This window comes from Hyperolius riggenbachi, chromosome 2 (assembly GCF_040937935.1).
Source record: "Hyperolius riggenbachi isolate aHypRig1 chromosome 2, aHypRig1.pri, whole genome shotgun sequence".
NCBI lineage: Eukaryota > Metazoa > Chordata > Amphibia > Anura > Hyperoliidae > Hyperolius > Hyperolius riggenbachi.
The window spans coordinates 346,944,230-346,964,103 of record NC_090647.1 but is presented as its reverse complement, the minus strand read 5'-3'; the positions used below and the strand labels follow the sequence as shown (position 1 = coordinate 346,964,103).

At 46.2% G+C, this 19,874-nt stretch overlaps 1 long non-coding RNA gene across 2 annotated transcripts in view; it reads left to right on the top strand.

Annotated features, from left to right (window-relative positions):
• Window positions 1–19,874, top strand: part of LOC137546748 (uncharacterized) — a 117,967-nt gene that overhangs the window by 40,010 nt on the left and 58,083 nt on the right. Inside the window, exons 2-3 of one of the 2 annotated variants that reach the window (XR_011026346.1) lie at window positions 14,177–14,234; window positions 15,499–15,614. This is a non-coding gene — a long non-coding RNA (uncharacterized lncRNA). Of the gene's footprint in view, window positions 1–14,176; window positions 14,235–15,498; window positions 15,615–19,874 lie in introns of those variants that run through there. The other variant, XR_011026345.1, reaches the window with a different exon arrangement.

The window sequence follows — 19,874 nt, the reverse complement described above, 5'->3', positions numbered from 1 at the left end:
TACTAAGGTGAAGGGTGGACTATTTTGTATTATTGTATTATTGTAATATTGTATATTGTTTTGTGTTCCGACCCTGGCCTGCCTCTTGACTATGAATTTGCCTAGCCCTTCTGTATTACTTCCATCTGATCTATCGTGTATGACCCAAGCCTGTTACCGACTACGTCTGTTGTGTATTGTATCACATAGCATCTAGCCCAGGCATGGGCAAACTTGGCCCTCCAGCTGTTAAGGAACTACAAGTCCCACAATGCATTGCAGGAGTCTGACAGCCACAGTCATGACTCATAAAGGCAAATGCATTGTGGGACTTGTAGTTCCGTAACAGCTGGAGGGTCATGTTTGCCCATGCCTGATCTAGCCTGATAGGCGGCCCAGAGCTGCAGTTGCTCTGGGCAATCTTGCTCCCTTGTTCATTACTCCTGTGTCCATCTGTGGTGCCTCTTCCATTACCCAGCTACATAGTCTGGAGCACACACGCTGACTCTGAGTATGCCTCCCCAGCATTACAATATATCAGGCCCTACACAAACCCACATGAAGGAGGGCTCTGGCACAGTGAGTTATGGTTCCTTGTTTTTTCAAAGAATTGAAAAGCTTGACTGTGAAACAACAAGCACATTTTTGCCTGAATCGGTTAGATTTTTGTTAAACCCAGATTTTCAGGCTACACCTTTTTCTACCTGGGCTGACCAGATAGTTTACACTCTGTTCAAAGGTAAACTTTTTGATTGGGCAGTTGATGTTTTGAATCACACTACTCTGAGAGAAAAGCCTCTAGAATTTATAGCCTTTGTGGTGAATAACTGGCTAAGAATATCTCCACTACCTTATCCTCTCCATGAACTCCTAGCAGCTAGTCAGTCAGCTGCATCCAAAAACAATCAGGATGCAGGTGATTCTAATCAGCATTCTCAAACTGCAGTGTCATTGCCCATAGCAACCAGTCATTTGTGTAGTCACATTAACTTTAGACATTCCATTTTTGATCCTGTGATGCTGAGAATCCCTAAGCAATTACCTCCTGTAAAGAAAAATGCTCATTCTGTTTTGTTATTGCCCTTAGCAACCATGCATCAGGTTCCTAGTAATGATTCAGTTGGTCAATTTGATTCTCTGTCAGAAGTAAATCAAGCCAAGTCCACTTCTGCTAGCTTCCTGCAGACTGTTCAAGCTGAAAATTATGCCCAGAATAATTGTTTAGTTCCTGACAAGAATGAATGGGATCCTCCCTTTGAATGATGTGAAATTGAAGCTTTGATTTATAATTTGGAGACTGATCGAGGATATTTTTATGAATTTTACACCGCTAAGAGTGACATAGTTTTGCATGCATGCATTGAGTCTGTTTTTTCTTTGATTGCAATGAATCTGTGTGGGCTTGAATTTGTGATTCCGCTGATTGATGCGTGGAATGAGATCTCGTATGATCACTCTGGGAGTCAGTATGTGTAACCCTCAGTAACCAATGTCAATTCTGTCTCTCTGTTGCCCCTAGCAATGACAACATCACCTGCTAGGCTTGTTCTCCTTCAACCAAGAAGAGGTGCACTTCGTTCAAACTGAAGATCAATGGTGTGGCACTGCTCCTTTAAGCGTGACACTCTTCTGTGAGAAATTTTGCTAATGGTGGCAAATACACCTATACCGCAGCCTGCACTCTCTTCCACCCTTGCTCGGCGTGTAATCTGATAAATCTTGTACATCAGAGAAAAGAGAAGCGTGCATCTTCCATCAATCACTGTGTGCATTCATTGCAAGTGTAAAAAAATGTATGGTGACAATGAGAGTTGACATAAAAGTTTTGTACCTTAAATGTTCTTTGTGCAGGTCATCGGTGTGGAAGGTGGGAGTGAGGGGCAAAAGGTGGGCCTAGCTGTTAAGCACAAAAGGTGCACTAGGCCCACCTTTTGTCCCTCACTCCCACCTCCCACACCGATGACCTGCACAAAGAACATTTAAGGTACAAAACTTTTATGTCAACTCTCATTGTCACCATACATTTTTTTACACTTGCAATGAATGCACACAGTGATTGATGGAAGATGCACGCTTCTCTTTTCTCTGATGTACAAGAAGAGATGCACACCTTGCTTCTCTAGCTCGGCATAATGGTGGCAAGAAGTCTTTTTCAACTTTCTTGCAGAATTGCAAAATTTTGAATTCATGTCCTTTCTTAAGATCAGCTACAGCATTTCAGCAGTCCAGGTTTATTATCTTGTACCTGCTTGATAGCAAGATGAGAACTTGGGCTGAGGAAGTTGCTGATGAAAACAAGGCGGTTTTTGATGACCCCCTGGAATTTGTTAAATTGATTGCAAAATGTTTTGCGAAAAAATACAAATTCCTACTGATTTGTTTTCTGCATCCTGCAAACCATATGATCCAGCAGACATCAATAGATGCACTTCATCAGTTCCTGAGTCTCAGCAATCATGTTTAGTAACCTTAGAACCCCAGCATCTGAATTTTCCAACTTCACAGTTGAAGAACTGTAGTTCAGATTCATAAACTTATTGTCCTGATCCTCCTCTTTCAGCATCTAACTCTAGTTCACTGAATGATTCTGTTATGCGAACCTGAAATCACAGACTCATTGTTTAATCCAGAAAATGTTCCAGTAAATTCGCCCTGTACCATGAATTACTCAGTAGTTCTGTCCATTTAAGCTCAGGTCACAGAATCAGTATACTGTCCATCAGATGCTTCTATGGTTCTGCCCAGCAACATGGATTGTTCAGTGATCCTGTCCAGTGAAGCTGAAGTCGCAGTCTTTTGCTTCACCCAGTACTTTGGTTGCTTCGAGATCCCTAGCAGAGGATTCAGAGGCTCTGCTTACTTCAGTTGGTGTTGCAGTAATATTCACCTGTTTAGCAGCTGTCTTAGAATTACAGTCCAGTCTAGTTAAGCTTGATGAATATCTGCCCAGTGAAGCAGAAGCCATTGAAGCATTGTCCTCTTCAGCAAGTGTTTTAGATACCTTACCCTGTACACAGTCTGATTTAGCTAATATTGTTGAATCCCTGTCTGATGTTGTAGCCGTCAGGGAACTCCAGCCCTGTCCTCTGAATGTTTCAGAAGTCTTGCCCTGTAACATGGATAATTCTGACTCTCTGCTAAAAATAATAGAGGTCTCAGAATTTCAGTCCTGTTTAGTGAGTGTCCCTGAAATCCTGCCTTGTATCTTGGAAAATTCTGGTTCTCTGTCCAGTGTGGCAGAGGTTCCAGAGTCCCCTTCCTGTCCAGTGAGTTCCTCAGTCTTGCCCAGTTCAGTGTGGGTTGCTGCAATACTGACTTGTTTGGCAGCTCTTTTGGAGCTCCAATCCAGTGTAGTTAGCGATGAGTCTCTGTCCAGTTCAGAGGAAGTTGTGGATACTCTATCTAGTTCAGTGCATACATCAGAAGATTTGTCCTGTCCTGTTGATGCCCCTGAGCATGACTTGTTGATAACCTTGGTGGAATCAGTGACTCCTAAGTCTGATTCTGCATTCTTTAGGAGAGTCCAGTAACTGTGAAGTCTAATCATGATGGTTTTCTGCCCTGTCCTGGTTTCGGTCTTATCGTGACTGACTCTGAGGTCCGCAGTTCCTTGACATGCACAAAAGTTTCTCTTGTACCAGTGTGCCCAGATGTTCTCTGTGTGCCAGTATGCCCAAGTGTGTCTTGTGTGTCAGCGCACTCAGATGCTTCCTTGCAGGGCCGGCCTTAGGTTTCACAGCGCCCTGAGCGTAACCAGATTTTGGTGCCCCCCCCCCCCCCCCCCAACTCATTCTCTTCACGTGTGAGCGCACCACACACATACACTAATGGGGGGGAGGATCTGCTGCCTAAATACACTAAAAGGGGATCTGCAACTGTAAGACCAGTAGCCTAAGCCTATATACACTAAAGGGGGGATCTGCCTACAGTATAGGTTAGATAGGTAGCTGCCCCCAGTATAGATTAGATAGGTAGCTGCCCCCAGTATAGATTAGATAGGTAGCTGCACCCAGTATAGGTTAGATAGGTAGCTGCACCCAGTATCGGTTAGATAGGTAGCTGTCCCCAGTATAGTTTAGATAGGTAGCTGCCCCCAGTATAGATTAGATAGGTAGCTGCCCCCAGTATAGATTAGATAGGTAGCTGCCCCCCCAGTATAGGTTAGATAGGTAGCTTCCCCCAGTATAGGTTAGATAGGTAGCTGCCCCCAGTATAGGTTAGATAGGTAGCTGCCCCCAGTATAGGTTAGATAGGTAGCTGCCCCCATTTTAGTTTAGATAGGTAGCTGCCCCAGTATAGATTAGATAGGTAGCTGCCCCCCCCCCAGTATAGGTTAGATAGGTAGCTGCCCCCCCCCCAGTATAGATTAGATAGGTAGCTGCCCCCCCCCCCAGTATAGGTTAGATAGGTAGGTTCCCCCAGTATAGTATAGATAGGTAGCTGCCCCCAGTATAGGTTAGATAAGTAGCTTCCCCCAGTATAGGTTAGATAGGTAGCTGCCCCCAGTATAGTTTAGATAGGTAGCTGCCCCCAGTATAGGTTAGATAGGTAGCTGGCCCCCCAGTATAGGTTAGATAGGTAGGTGCCCCCAGTATAGATTAGATAGGTAGCTGCCCCCCCCCCCCAGTATAGGTTAGATAGGTAGGTGCCCCCAGTATAGATTAGATAGGTAGCTGTCCACAGTATAGATTAGATAGGTAGCTGCCCCCCCAGTATAGGTTAGATAGGTAGCTGCCCCCAGTATAGGTTAGATAGGTAGCTGCCCCCAGTATAGATTAGATAGGTAGCTGCCCCCCCAGTATAGGTTAGATAGGTAGGTGCCCCCAGTATAGATTAGATAGGTAGCTGTCCACAGTATAGATTAGATAGGTAGCTGCCCCCCAGTATAGGTTAGATAGGTAGGTGCCCCCAGTATAGATAGGTAGCTGCCCCCCCAGTATAGATTAGATAGGCAGCTGCCCCCCCAGTATAGGTTAGATAGGTAGGTGCCCCCAGTATAGATTAGGTAGGTAGATAGGTAGGTGCCCCCCCTCCCCTCATACTGGAAGGGGAGCCGCGGGGAGGGCAGCCCAACCTCTCCCTCCCTTCCTCTCCGGGCCACCCTCCGTGCTCCCCCCTCCGATGCAGACTGCAGCAGAGCCAGAGAGAGCAACTCACCTCCCTGCCCTGGTTCCGATCGCCGGCGCCTCTCACGGTGTCTCACTTGCCGCTGGTCTCCTCTTGTACATAGTTACTGATGCACACTAAACTTCCTGTTAAGCAGGAAGTTTAGTGTGTATCAGTGACAATGTACAAGAGGAGACCAGCGGCAAGTGAGAGGCGCCGGCGATCGGAACCAGGGAGGTCAGTTGTTCTCTCTGCTGCAGGGGGGAGCACGGAGAGCGCCCGGAGAGGAGGGAGGGAAAGGACGGGCTGCCCTCCCCGCGGCTCCCCTCTCCATCACGGTGGCCGCACGGGCATCATTCATGTTTGCCCCTTATCACCCCCAGCAGCGGCACCGGGGGGCGGAGCGAGATGGACACAGCCGGGGCGCAGCTTCCAAATTAAAACACATGCGGCCAGGCGGCAGGAGCGCCCCCTGGAAGCCGGCGCCCTGAGCGATCGCACCGGTCGCTCAGGTCAAAGGCCGGCCCTGCTTCCTTGGTGGTGACATGTTCTGATATTGCCAGTCTGCCTGCATGCCCAGAGTTGGTTCTTGTCCCTGATCTCTATGTTTGTCCTTGTAACTAGAGATGGCCCGAACGGTTTGACCGGACTTCGGTGGTTCGCGTTCGCGGTGAACCGCAAACTTTATGCGAGTCACTGCACCTGTTCACGGTACTTGTGTGTGTGTGTGACAGCTGCACATTTGTAATACCAGTCCGTGCATATCTGTTAGCTGCACCTGTGTAACCGCACATTGTTGTACCAGCAGTCACTGCAACCTGTTCACTGAAACTGTGTAACTGCACATTGTTGTACCAGCAGTCACTGCACCCTGTTCAGTGCACCTGTGTAACCGCACATTGTTGTACCAACAGTCACTGCAACCTGTTCACTGCACCTGTGTAACTGTACATTGTATTAGTCAAGTCAGTGCATACCTTTCACTTCATCCCTCCCAATATGGACAAAACAAGAGGCAGAGCCAGAAGCAGGCCACCTGGCAGGTCTATTCAAGGTCGCACTGTTGTGATTTCGAGCAGCCCTCGACCAAAGTACAGTGTTCAGAAGAAGGCACGTGCCATCAACCCCCAATATTAACAGGACGTAGTTGACTATTTAACACAAAACACCTCATCTTCCTCAGCTTCCGCACGGAAGCGTGACATATCTTCCTCCTCCTGCTCTGATTCTGACACCCCACTTAACACTCCGTTGGCAGCCATCACCAAAGTGCCATCATCACAGGGCTCCGCGGTGTGGAATTTTTTTTGTGTGTCTGCCTCAGATAAGAGCAATGCCATCTGTACTCTCTGCCACCGAAAATTGAGCCGTGGAAAGACCAAGACCCGCGTAGGGACAACTACCTTTACGAAGGCACATGATTACAAAGCACAAACTGCAATGGGATGACCACCTGAGGAAAAGCAGCACACAAAAGCAAAGCCACACACCGCAGTGGAAGATACCAGGCCGCAATTATTTCTCAAAAAAGGCGATACCTAAACTGTACCGTGATGTTGAAAGGCAAGTGGTGACATCTCTGGCACACAGCGTTGGGTCAAGGGTCCATCTGACCTCGGATGCCTGGTCTGCAAAGCACGGTCAGGCCTGCCCGAAGACTAAGTCAGTCCCCACACACAGCATCTCTGCCTGCAGGCCGCTTGACTGCCTTCTCCACCACCACCAACAGGGTCCAGGACTCCAGGCGGATTCCTTAATTTTTAAGGCTGTTGCTAGCAGCGGCCACTATACAAATTTTTCTGGTGCGTGTACATGCCTGCCTAATTTTTCTAGCTGCACTGCAGCTGCAACAACAAAACAAAAGGCATGTACATGTGTCAATTCCCCTTCGTGATCATTACCTTGTCGCGGTGAAGGGGCTTGCGTATCACAATTAAGCAATGACCGCCGGCTAAATGAGTGTCTCGGGGGGAGGGGGGGGGCACACCCAAGATAATAAGGTCGTTGCTTCATTGTGGACAGACCAAATTCGATCAGCTGGACAGTCACTGTTGTTCTGTCATTGAGCTACCTCAGCATGACCATATGGGCTGGAAAGCCGCCATCACCTGCACTCTCGCCATGGTGCGCACCAGTCCACCACGGCCATCACTACATAAGCAGCTGTTTGCAGTCACTGCATACCTTTCACTGCATCTGTGACTGCACATTGTATTATACCTGGCAGTTAGTGCATACCTTTCACTTGAATGAATGGCAGACTTGCCCTCCATTAGATTTTCATTGTAGGAACTGCACAGACAGGAAAAAAAGTAAGAAAGTACCGGTAATATGGAAAGTTTATCAGTCACACAGTTGAATGAATGGCAGACTTGCCCTCCATAAGATTCTCGTTGTAAGAACTGCACAGGGAAAAAGTAAGAAAGTAATATGGAAAGTTTATTAGTCACACAGTTGAATGAATGGTAGACTTGCCCTCCATAACATTCTCGCTGAAGGTACTGTAAAGCCAGCAGAAAAACTAATTTTAAAAAATTGATGTAAGCTTTAACAATGGTAGAGAAAGAACCATCGAAAGTTGATAAGGCAGTCATACATTACCTGACATCACTGAGGAAAAGCAATCTCGCCATGGTGCGCACCAGTCTAGCACAGCCGTCACAACGCAAACAGCTGTTTGCAGTCACTGCATACCTTTCACTACATCTGTGACTGCACATTGTATTATACCTGACAGTCAGTGCATACCTTTCACTTGAATGGATTGCAGTTTTGCCCTCCATAACAGATTGTCGTTAAAGGATTTAAAGTTGATTCATCTCATATACAGCAGGGCCTCGAAAGTCCTCCTGTATTGTTATTTTTCGTCACTACCTCCCTGAGTTGGGACTTTCATGCCATGCCTGCTGCCTTCCTTGGATGTGGTGGTAGCCGTTCCTGCTCCTTTGCCCACAGCGTGCCTGCTGCCTTCCTTGGATGTGTGGTGGTGGTAGCCGTTTCTCAGGCTCCCACTCCGGACCGGAATCGAACCCTGATCCCCGGCCATTACCCGTGGTCATCATGGTACTGAGAAAGTAATATGGAAACTTGTTTATCAGTCACACAGTTGAATGAATGGCAGACTTGCCCTCCATAACAGATTCTCTTTAAAGGTACTGAAGAGCAAGCAGAACAAGTATTTAAAAAAATAGATGTAAGCTTTAACAATGGTAGAGAAAGAACCATCGAAAGTTGATAAGGCAGTCAGACATTACCTGACATCACTGAGTGAGGAAGAGCAATCTCGCCATGGTGCGCAGTAGTCCAGCACGGCCATCACTACACAAACAGCTGTTTGCAGTGCGTTACACAGTGAGTTTGGTCTGTCAGTGTGAAGCAGTACTCTAATTACACTCCCTGATTGATGTATACACATGCAAAATGTTTTCAAGCATTTTAGGCCTCCAATTTAGCATGCAATGTGATTTCTGCCCTTAAAACGCTGTTTTGCGTCAAATCCAGATTTTTTCCCTGGGACTTTTGGCGTGTATCCCACTCCTCCATGCAAAAACTCAGATGTTAGATGTTGAAACATCTTTGTCATTACTTTTCTGGCCAGCATAAGTGTTTCTAGTTTTCAAAGTTCGCCTCCCCATTGAAGTCTACTGCGGTTTAAAAGTTCGCGTGAACCCGAACATTTTTCGCATGTTCGTGTTCGAGGTTCTCGAACCGAAAATCAGAGGCTCGAGCCATCTCTACTTGTAACCCTGACTCTGGAATTGCCCTAGGTTCCATAGGGGTTCTTGATAGTTCTCCATGTGAGCCTAAAGGGCGTTCTAACCTCTTGGGATCTCTATGGAGCTTCAAAGTGTTCTGGGAGATTTCTGAGGAAACATGTACTGGTACCTTGGACTGGTTCGACAATGGGTACTGTGTTGGAAAGGACAGTTCCTGTGGGCATTGCATTAAAAGGTTTGGCGTTTTTAGACAGTCCCTGGAAGGTGGTGGGTATCGCTCGGAGAGTTTCGGGGGGGGGGGGGGGGGGCTTTTTTCTGAAAATCACAGTCCTAATGGGTATCACACTGGGGCTTGCAGTACTGATGGACATGGTTCTGGAGGTTCTAGTTCCGATTGATTCGGTCTTGGTGTGACTGATTCTGGAATGTGGTCATGTCGGGATGTCCCGACCTTCATAAGTTATCAGTTTGATGGATTTTCTGCATCTGATTTTCTGGAGAATTATGCCAGGTTCTATAGGAGTCTGGAAGCCGCCTTTAAAGGAGGGGGTACTGTCACGATCTCTCCTGTAGCATGTACTGTGGGACTGCAACCAGGCAGTTCTGACTTATCTGTTTACATTCAGTTGCGCATTCGCAATAAGTCTCATTGTCATTTGCAGTCACTCTGCAGTTCAGAGCAGCTCAGGATGCTGTCATAACTCTTCCCTTTGCTTGCTGTAGTTGAACTGCATCCAGATATCCCTGGATTTCCTACATGCATGTCGTTGCATAGTATTGCATGTATTTGTTATGAGATTCTTTCAGCTGACAGCTTGTGATCAAGCTGGCTCAGGATTGCGTAATTACCATTCAGCTGTGTGGGAATTTGCATGCCTGCATCCATTGGCTGATGCCGACATAAAAGTCTGCCTCCCATTTCAGACCCCGCCCGACATAGCATTCAGCTCTCTGAGTTGTCGGTGGGTCTATGCTGTGAAAGTTGTTATTGGAAAAATGTATAATGCTTTGCTCAGTATTTTCATGTCTGCTGGACGTTTGCTGACCTGCGGGGGTCAGTAAAGTCCTTCAGATCCTGATAGTTTGGATTCTGCCAGCACCACGTTGGTGACTGGTAGTATTCCTTCTAGCCTTGTTCTTGCCTTGTTCTTGAGGACGAACTATAGCAGCGGTTGCCATTAGTTACGCTCCTACCTGTTAGTCTTGTCTATCTCAGTGTGAATGTTGCCGTCGCTGAAAAAGCAACAAGATTGGCTGAGCATTCCATCTGTCTGTCTGTTGTCTGTCTTGTTAATTGTCATTACTTGTGCTTTAGCTAGTGAGTTATTTGAGAGCTACATTTCAGATATTGTGCATCAGCACGATATGTATATACTCTAGTCAGTCAGTTTTGTGTTATCGCAATATTGTATATTGTTTTGTGTTCCCGACCCTTGCCTGCCCCTTGACTACGGATTTGCCTAGCCCTTCTGTATTACTGCCATCTGATCTATAGTGTATGACCCAAGCCTGTTACCGACTATGTCTGTTGTGTATTGTATCACATAGCATCTAGCCTGATAGGCGGCCCAGAGCTGCAGTTGCTCTGGGCAATGTTGCTCCCTTGGTTAATTACTCCTGTGTCCATCTGTGGAGCCTCTTCCAGTATCCAGCTACATAGTCTGAAGCACACACGCTGACTCAGAGTATGCCTCCCCAGCATTACATGGCGTTTCCATAAAAAATGTCTTAGTTAGGCCTGCACCCAAAATAGAGTAATTTTATACTCCCCCCATTCAGCTTTACTAATAGTGAAAAATATGGGTGAGTGAACTAGGGCTTTAATTATGTGTTATCACTTACCTGCACAGGTGTGACTCATTGCTAATACCAGCTTCTTTTTCAGCTTCTTTCAAGCCTTGTCCTTATTTCACCGCTGTACTGTACAGGTATTCCGTGCAAAATATCAGGTGCGGTTGTTTATCTTTGTGCATATATTACAGTAGATAGGCACAAGTAATGTATGCATTTGCTGTATCTATAGCTAATATTTAAGAACACTTTTAAAGGGGAACTTCAGCCTAAACAAACATACTGTCACTAAGTTACATTAGTTATGTTAATTAAAATAAATATGTAACATAATCTCTTACCCACAATGTTTTTAAAAGAACAGGCAAATGGTGTTATGTCATGGGGGCAGCCATCTTTTTCATGGGGGCAGCCATCTTTTTGGTTGAAAGGAGGTGACAGGGAGCATGAGACACAGTTCCAACTGTCCTGTGTCCTGATCACCCCTCCCAGCTGTGCGCACTAGGCTTCAAGTCTCAAATTCAAAATACAAAAAATACAAAAAATTGCACCAAAACAGCAGAACAAGAACAACTACATCAGAAATCCCATCATGCTTTGCACAGCATCGGGGGAAAATGCCCGGGCAGTTTTCTTCTGTGCAGCTAAAAATGAGACTTGGGTAAGAAAAACAAAGTTCTGATGCTGTGAAACTGTTAAAGAAACACCAAGCCTTTTCAGTACTGCTGGGTAGAGTTTTAGTCTGGAAGTTTACTTTAAATCTATGTAGAAAATTCTGGCAACTACATGCAGAATATGTGAAATAATTTGCTGGCATTTTTCTGCAACATTCACTGGTATTTATAAAGAGTGCCAGTTAATATTTCCTAAAACCTTCTGGAAAGTCTCCAAAGGCAGCATTGGAGGCAAACAAGGTCAGATTTGGATTTCAACCAAACTGGATCCAAACTCCATTTAAACCATTGAGGTAAAAATTCTGGTGATTTGTTCATTCACCTACAGGACTACTGCAGCAGCAAATGGAACTAGAAGCACGGAAATCCCACCACATCTATTGCTAACATATTACTTTACAGAATAACATTTAGCTTTCTTAGCATCCTTCAGAAAAGTGTCAAATCAAAAGACTTTTCTCTTATTGTTTGACCATCAGCTTGCCCACTGATTTCTGCAAACAACATTAGGTCACTGCTCTACTCTCCAAAAAAAGCCATACCTAAACATTGCCAGGGCCGTTTCTTGGGCAGTGACGGCCTGGCAGCTGCCCTGGGCGCAGACTGGCAAATAGAAGAATGGGGAGTGCGGGCAGAAGGACATAACCACTAGGAAAGCGCGCGGTGCAGCCAAATGGAAGAAGAAAGAAGATTACCAGCGTGATCACCTTCCTTGACTCCTCCTGGGCTGCCTGCATCCGACGTCAAGTCATCATCAAGTTACCACCGCATGATGACACCTGATGTCCTGCAGGCTGTCAGTGCACGGCGCCCATAGAGGAGTCGGCTTTCCGGGCTCTCTTCGCCTGTGTGTTCTCCTGGTTCCTGCTGGTCACTAGTAAGTAGGCAGATCTACTTGTGATCTATTGCTGTGGGGTTGTCCCTAAAAAGTAAGATTTCGCAAGTCCACGCTGGTGGTGGTGGTGGTGGTGGGGGGGGGGGGGGGGGATGGGGGGATAAGGTGGCACAATTTTTACATCTCAGCCATGGGTGCAATTTAGCCCAGAAACTGCCCTGAACATTGCCAGTGGGCAAAAAATAACTGTAAGGGTCCTTTTACACTTAACCGGTTCAGCACCGCAGTGTCGAAAACCTCATGCAACCGAGCAACGTTCACCTCCCATTTATTCACCAATAACTTTATTGCTACTTATCACAATTATTTGATCTATATCTTGTTTTTTCCGCCACTAATTAGGCTTTCTTTGGGTAGTACATTTTGCTAAGAATTCTTTTTTTCTAAATCCATTTTAACAGGAAGATTAAGAAAGAAATGAAAAAAATTCATTATTTCTCAGTTTTTGGCCATTATAGTTTGAAATTGATATACGCTACTGTAATTAAAACTCATGTATTTTATTTGCCCATCTGTCCCGGTTATTGCACCATTTAAATAATGTCCCTATCACAATTTATGGCGCCGATATTTTATTTAGAAATAAAGGTGCATTTTTTCAATTTGCGTCCATCACTACTTATAAGCTTATAATTTAAAATAATATAATAACATACTCTCTTGACATGCATATTTAAAAAGTTCAGACCCTTGGGTAACTAATTATGTTGTTTTTTTCCTTAATAAAAAATGTATGTGGGTAATTTTTGGTGTGGGAGGGAAACAGCTAATTTTAAATGTAAAATAATATAATTGTTTAATGAAAAATGTATGTGGGTGCAGTTTACTATTTGTCAGTCAAAAAAGTCCTGGATGCGAACGATCTCGCATCCAGGAACTAAAATTAGACAGAGAAGTTTCCTGGGGGCAGGAATACCACGCTCTCTCAATAGAAAGCGTCGTTTTTTCTGCGGGGAAGTTAGATCGGTGAATGGGAATTATATTCCCATTTACTGATCGGGGGCTAGCGGCGGGTGGCGGGAGCGCGTGTCGGAGCGCGCCCGATTGCGCGCACCATGCGGCAGCAGCAGAGCCAGTCTGGACGAGTAAGTTCGTCCAGATAGGCCGAACTGGTTAAAGGATCACTATTGCAAAAACAAAGTAGACAGTTAAAATCTGAAAGAACCAATAGGTTTTTGACCAGTCCATCTCCTCAAGGGGGGTTTTCAGGGTTTTCTTTGTTTTCAACAGCATTTCCTGAAAAGCAGTTTAACTGGCAAAATAGTAAGATACCCACCAGCCTCCCTACTCACTTGCACACTATTTTGTCAGTTAGACTTTGCAACTGCTGTTCAGGAAACACTGTTGAAAACAAAGAAAACCCTGAGAATCCCCCATGAGGACATGGACTGGCCCAAAACCTGTCGGTTCTCTCAGATTTTAACTGCCTACTTTTTTTTGCGATAGTGATCCTTTAATTAGTTGATCGCAGTTATAAGTGGAAGAAAACTGATTTTCAAAGTAATGTCCAGTTTTTACTTATGTCTCAGTTCCCTCTATACGCGTTTTGAAGGCTTTTTCACAATGCAGTGCTATGGAAAAAATGCATACTAACGCCTACTAACGCACACTAACGCATACCAAAGCATTAGGTGTAAAATGGCCCTTATGCTGGGGATACACGGTACGTTTATGTACCGTGTATCGACCAGCTGATCCGGGCAGCTGATAATATTCAGCTGGCCCGATCATGCCGCTCGACCCGCGCCCGCTCGATTCCCGTCGGTGGACAATGGCAGGGAATCGAGCGGCTGATAAGGACCGCCGGCGGGGACGAGCGGCCACGAGTGGGGACGTGGTGGGGACGCGGCTGGGGTCGATCCGGCGGCTAATCGAGCTGCCGGTCGACCCGTCTATGCCCACCATTAGAAAGAAATGAAAGCCATAGTAGGTACCTGTCATGTATGGTTATGCTGGCAATACACAGTGAGCTTTTTCGGCAGATATATGATTTTTTTTAATCGTTTTTCCGATAGGTTTCCATTCACTTCTTTACTCTCAATTCAAGTTTATTAGAATAGCAAAACAAGACAGGTAAGTGAACAGCAGTGTCATTATACACAGTGAGTAACTATGGTAACAGAAAAAGTTTGGAGTTGACAAAGGTGGACACAATGACAGCAGAGGCTGTTTCCGCTTAGTCAGATTTAACCATAACGAGTAACCTAAAGTATAGATGAATGAGTGTTATTTCTGAAATAAATATCTTAGAAGAGGAATAGCAGAAGGTGTTACAAGATTAATTAACAATTGGTAGTTGAGTAGGTAATTAGATGTTAGGATTAGTAGATAGTGGTGTCAAAATATTTGATCAATGCAGATGTAGTTTACAGGTGTGGTCTATGTATCCATTAGTAACATATTTTTTGGTCCCCTACGTGATGCTGACTCTGGATATAGTAAACAGTGGGCGATGCATGCATCATAGTGCATAGACCATGGTCTGCTGATCTCTTCCGGCTGGTTACAGGTGAGTTGATGCCTGATAACATTTGTAAGACAAGAAGAATGGCTCAGGTGCTGGATATACAGTACTGTCCAAATACACAACCTAGGGAAAATGAGAAATAACGTGAATGTAAACAAAAGAGGGTAAACGTTACCACTTCCACGTTGCAATTACTGATAAAAGTATCGTCAAAGTCCTCCAACTGGATTGTACTCACTCCCGGATATCTCTTCCCTTGTTAGCGATGACGCTTCTGGTAGTGTGTGGAGCGCAGCACAGATCAGAGCAGGCCTACTTGCTGCAAAACTAAGGAGAGAGGAGAATGCTAAGTCGTGCCCACAGAGGTATCTGAGCCACTTGCATTACAGATGATAGTGGCTTATCATTATTGGCTGCATTTTGAAGAGACGCTTCATGATTGGCTCAAGTGTTAGCAATAGCAGAAAGTTTTGCAGGACACGTGCTGCAAGTCCTGCCCATGGAGGTATTGGAGCCACTCACAGGAAGTGAGTGGCTGCCTCTATTCAGTGATGACTGCAATTTTTAAGTAGCCTTGGATACTGTACCAGCAATTTGTCCAGTCTGGCTACGCAGCCCTAAGGTATAGTCCACCAAATATTGCAGCAGAGAATGAACCAGGGCATGCTGGGCCATTTTTAGGACAATTTCTGCTATAGTAAACATCTGATATAGTAAACCACTTTTCCTGGTCCCTTAGTGTTTACTATAATGATTGTGTTGTGCATTATGTTGTGAATAGATGTAACATGAACTTTAATAGCATTTGAAAATGTGTAAATGAATACTCTCATACACAGTTTTAAGTTTGTAATTAAAATATCCTATTAGGATTGGTTTCCTTATATCAGCAATCAGACTGAAAACTTGCTAACAATAACCCTTTTGTGAACGTAATGAGAGCAAGAAGGGAAAGTGAAAGCATGATTTCTGGGAAATGCCTCAAAGAACTAGAGCAAGCTCACTGAAGTTGGCAAGACCAGACAGAATCCTGCTGAGATTTTACAGTACCATGTAACATTAAAGCATTCAGTATAATTTAACAAACATGAACACGTAGCATTTAATACATTTTCTTTACAGCAACAATCCTTAGTATTTCTATTTTAACATTCTTTTCCACTTGCAAGTGCAATCACAAGTGCATTCACGCTGCGTTTGTGATCGCGCAACTTCATTTTTCCACTGCCACAATTGTGCTGTGAACTGTCGGGAATGAAACGCAATTGCACCCAAAATTGTGGAGGCAGAAAATTGTGATTCAGTCAAAAACAAATTACGCTGATGAAAAAATGGAGCACCGTGAATTGTTTTTGCGATCAGCAAACCATCTGCAAGCACATATGTATATAGAATCACATTAGGGTATTATACTCTTCATTTTATAGCAATTAATTTATGAAAGGAACTGCTCAGTGGCGTAGCTAAGGAGCTGTGGGCCCTGATGCAAGTTTTACAATGGGGCCCCCCAAGCACTCTATACATAACAATTGATACGGCGCACCAAAACATGACAATGGCAACTACAGTGTCAGAGGTGCGGGATGGGGAGCAGTTTGTTAATGATTACCACTAATCAAAGTATCTATAGAAGTGATTATTATGAGCACAGGACCAATAGAGAGCTAATACTGTAGTTGAGGGAAGGCCCTTCGGGGCCCCTCTGGCCCCCCGATGCGGTCGCAACCTCTGCAACCCCTATTGCTACGCCCCTGGAACTGCTCATATAGTTGTCCTGCATCTGCTGTTTGAACTTGTCTCCCTGGTCCTGGTAGTGACAGCAGCTGTATAGATAGTGCGGTCATCTCCCTGGGATTCATTTTAAGATTCCTGACATACTGAATGATAATAACCTCTCTGCAAAGAGTGACTGATCATAGGTTTTCTTTAAAGGAAACCTGTATTGAGTTTAAAAAAAGAGGTTCACTTACCTGTGGCTTTTGCCAGCCCCCTGCACCCGCCCTGTGCCCTCGTCATCACGGAACAATTATCTGGTACCCCGCAGCGGCTCAGTTTCACTTATGTCGAATGAGCCTGTCGTCGGCCACTGCGCCTGTGCACGTCCTCGCTCGCGCTCCCATCGCTGGGAGCGCCCTGCGCAGGCACAATACGGAGTTTTCTCGTACTGCGTCTGTGCAAGTACGCTTCCAGCAACCGGAGCGCAAATGAGGACATGCGCGACTAGGGCCGTGCAGGCGCAGAGGATGTCGAATAGCAAGTCAGCAAAAGGGAAAATGAGCCACGGTGGAGGACTGGAGGATTGTTCTATGACGACGCAGGCACAGGGCAGCTGCAGGGGGCTGGCAGATGCCCCAGGTAAGTGGAACTGATTTTTTTTTTTTTTTTTTAAAAACTCATTACAGGTTTCCTTTAAGTGTTAGACTATTCACTTTATCCACTAAGGGACTGTGTATTATTCTTCAAAAATGTATTATTATCTGTGAATGACTGCACAAACAATGGAATATAAATTATTGCTGTGCACTACAAATTCTTAGGCCTATGGAACTGTGGTGTTTATTAAGCTCTTTCAAGGTTCATTGAAGTATCATGGTTTTTCACTTTTCTATTTATACAGCACTGACATCTTCTGCAGCACTGCGGGTCTCTACCAACCAGAACTCTCAGCTAACTGGCTGTAGTGTAGGGAGCTCTGGGCAAAGCAGGTGAAAAAGGGTGCATACAGCAAGCAGTTAATAAGGGCCCCACATACAGCACCATGTTATTAGCAGCTTTTGAGGCGCACAATATTCTTTGCCAAAAAATGGCAATAGTAAGTCTCAATGCGAAAATCATAGGGAAATTCATATAATGGAAATAGGAAGTCTCAATACGAAAATCATATAGTAGATTTCTCAATACGAGAAACATAGGGACATGCATATAACGGCAAAATCAAGTCTAAATGCGAACATCAAAGGGAAATTCATTTAATGTCTATAGGAAGTCTCAATATGAAAAGGGAAGTTAAGTGTTAGGCACCAGCAGTGGGGGTTGAGGGTTATATATGAGTAGACGGAGGGCTAAGGGTTAGGCATCGGTAGAAGGAAAGTACTGTGTAAAAGTAGGGTTAGGTCATAGTAAAATATAGGCAAAGATTACTAATATTTTACTATCATAATTATTAGAATATCAGTAATTTTACTGATATTCTACTAGCGGCTATCTCCGGGAAACTTTTTACTGGGTGCCTTTGTTACATGTACCCCCACTGGGGGCATGCCTCTCTCATTGTGCAGAGCAGCAGAAACCAAACCCCTTACAAGAGCTCCAGGTGTCAGTCTTCTTAACCTTCTTCAGCTGCCTGCTGCTGTGCTGCGTCTTCATGTAAATCCTGACCTGCATTAGACGGAAGCCAAACCTAGAGGATGCAGCAAGCCAGCAGCTGCAGGAAGAGAAGAGGACCAGGGCCTAACATTAGATGCAGTGGTGTAGCTAGAGATTATGGGGGTGCATAGCAAAACTGTCATGAGGCCTTTAGATGTAGGTACTCTTGAGCAATGCCACCTGACCCATATGCTATGGATATGAGTTAATTTACATTCTCCTGCAATCTACACTGCATACAGTCCATTGGTACTGAGATACAGTGGCATAGGGACCGGGGTCGCAACAGTCGCCTTGGCGACCGGGCCCGGCTCCTAAAGAGGCGGGGGAGGGGCCCGGGGGGCCCATGTTCGCGCGCTATTGGGAGGGGGGGCACTGTAATGGAGGAGGGCAGCCGCGGGGAGGGCAGCCCGACCTCTCCCTCCCTTCCTCTCCCCGCCCCCCCCCCTCAGATGCAGAGTGAGCGCGCACGGAAGCGCTGAAGGCAGAACTCACCTCCCTGCGTTCCAATCGCCGCTGGTCTCCTCTCTGCATAGATGCTGTTACACACGCAGCTTCCAGCTAAACAGGAAGCCGCGTGTGTAACAGCATCTATGCAGAGCGGGAGGAGACCAGCGGCGATTGGAACCAGGGACGGAGGTGAGTTCTGCCTACAGCGCTTCCGTGCGCGCTCACTCTGCATCTGAGCGGGATGGAGGGCGGGGAGAGGAAGGGAGGGAGAGGTCGGGCTGCCCTCCCCGCGGCTCTGTCTTCCCCCCTCCATTATGTGGGGGCAAAGCGGGGGCAGCTACCTACCTAATCTATCCTGGGGGGGCAGCTACCTACTTAATCTATTCTGGGGGGGGGGGCAGCTACCTACCTAATCTATTCTGGGGGGGCAGCTACCTACCTAATCTATTCTGGGGGGGCAGCTACCTACCTAATCTATTCTGGGGGGGGGGCAGCTACCTACCTAATCTATTCTGGGGGGGCAGCTACCTACCTAATCTATCCTGGGGGGACAGCCACCTACCTAATCTATCCTGGGGGGGGGGGGGGCAGCTACCTACCTAATCTATTCTGAGGGGGGGCAGCTACCTACCTAATCTATCCTGGGGGGGCAGCTACCTACCTAATCTATCCTGGGGGGGCAGCTACCTACCTAATCTATCCTGGGGGGGCAGCCACCTACCTAATCTATCCTGAGGGGCAGCTACCTACCTAATCTATCCTGGGGGGGGGGCAGCTACCTACCTAATCTATTCTGGGGGGGCAGCTACCTACCTAATCTATTCTGGCGGGGCAGCTACCTACCTAATCTATTCTGGGGGGGCAGCTACCTACCTAATCTATCCTGGGGGGGCAGCCACCTACCTAATCTATCCTGGGGGGGCAGCTACCTACCTAATCTATCCTGGGTGGGCAGCTACCTACCTAATCTATTCTGGGGGGGTCAGCTACCTACCTAATCTATCCTGGGGGGGCAGCTACCTACCTAATCTATCCTGGGGGGGGGGCAGCTACCTACCTAATCTATCCTGGGGGGCAGCTACCTAATCTATCCTGGGGGGGGCAGCTACCTAATCTATCCTGGGGGGGGGGGGGCAGCTACCTACCTAATCTATTCTGGGGGAGCAGCTACCTACCTAATCTATTCTGGGGGGGGGGCAGCTACCTACCTTATCTATCCTGGGGCGGCAGCTACCTACCTAATCTATCCTGAGGGGGCAGCTACCTACCTAATCTATCCGGGGGGGGGGGGGGCAGCTACCTAATCTATCCTGGGGGGGCAGCTACCTAATCTATCCTGGGGGGGGGGGGCAGCTACCTAATCTATCCTGGGGGGGGGGGCAGCTAACTTATCTATCCTGGGGGTGGCAGCTACCTAATCTATCGTGGGG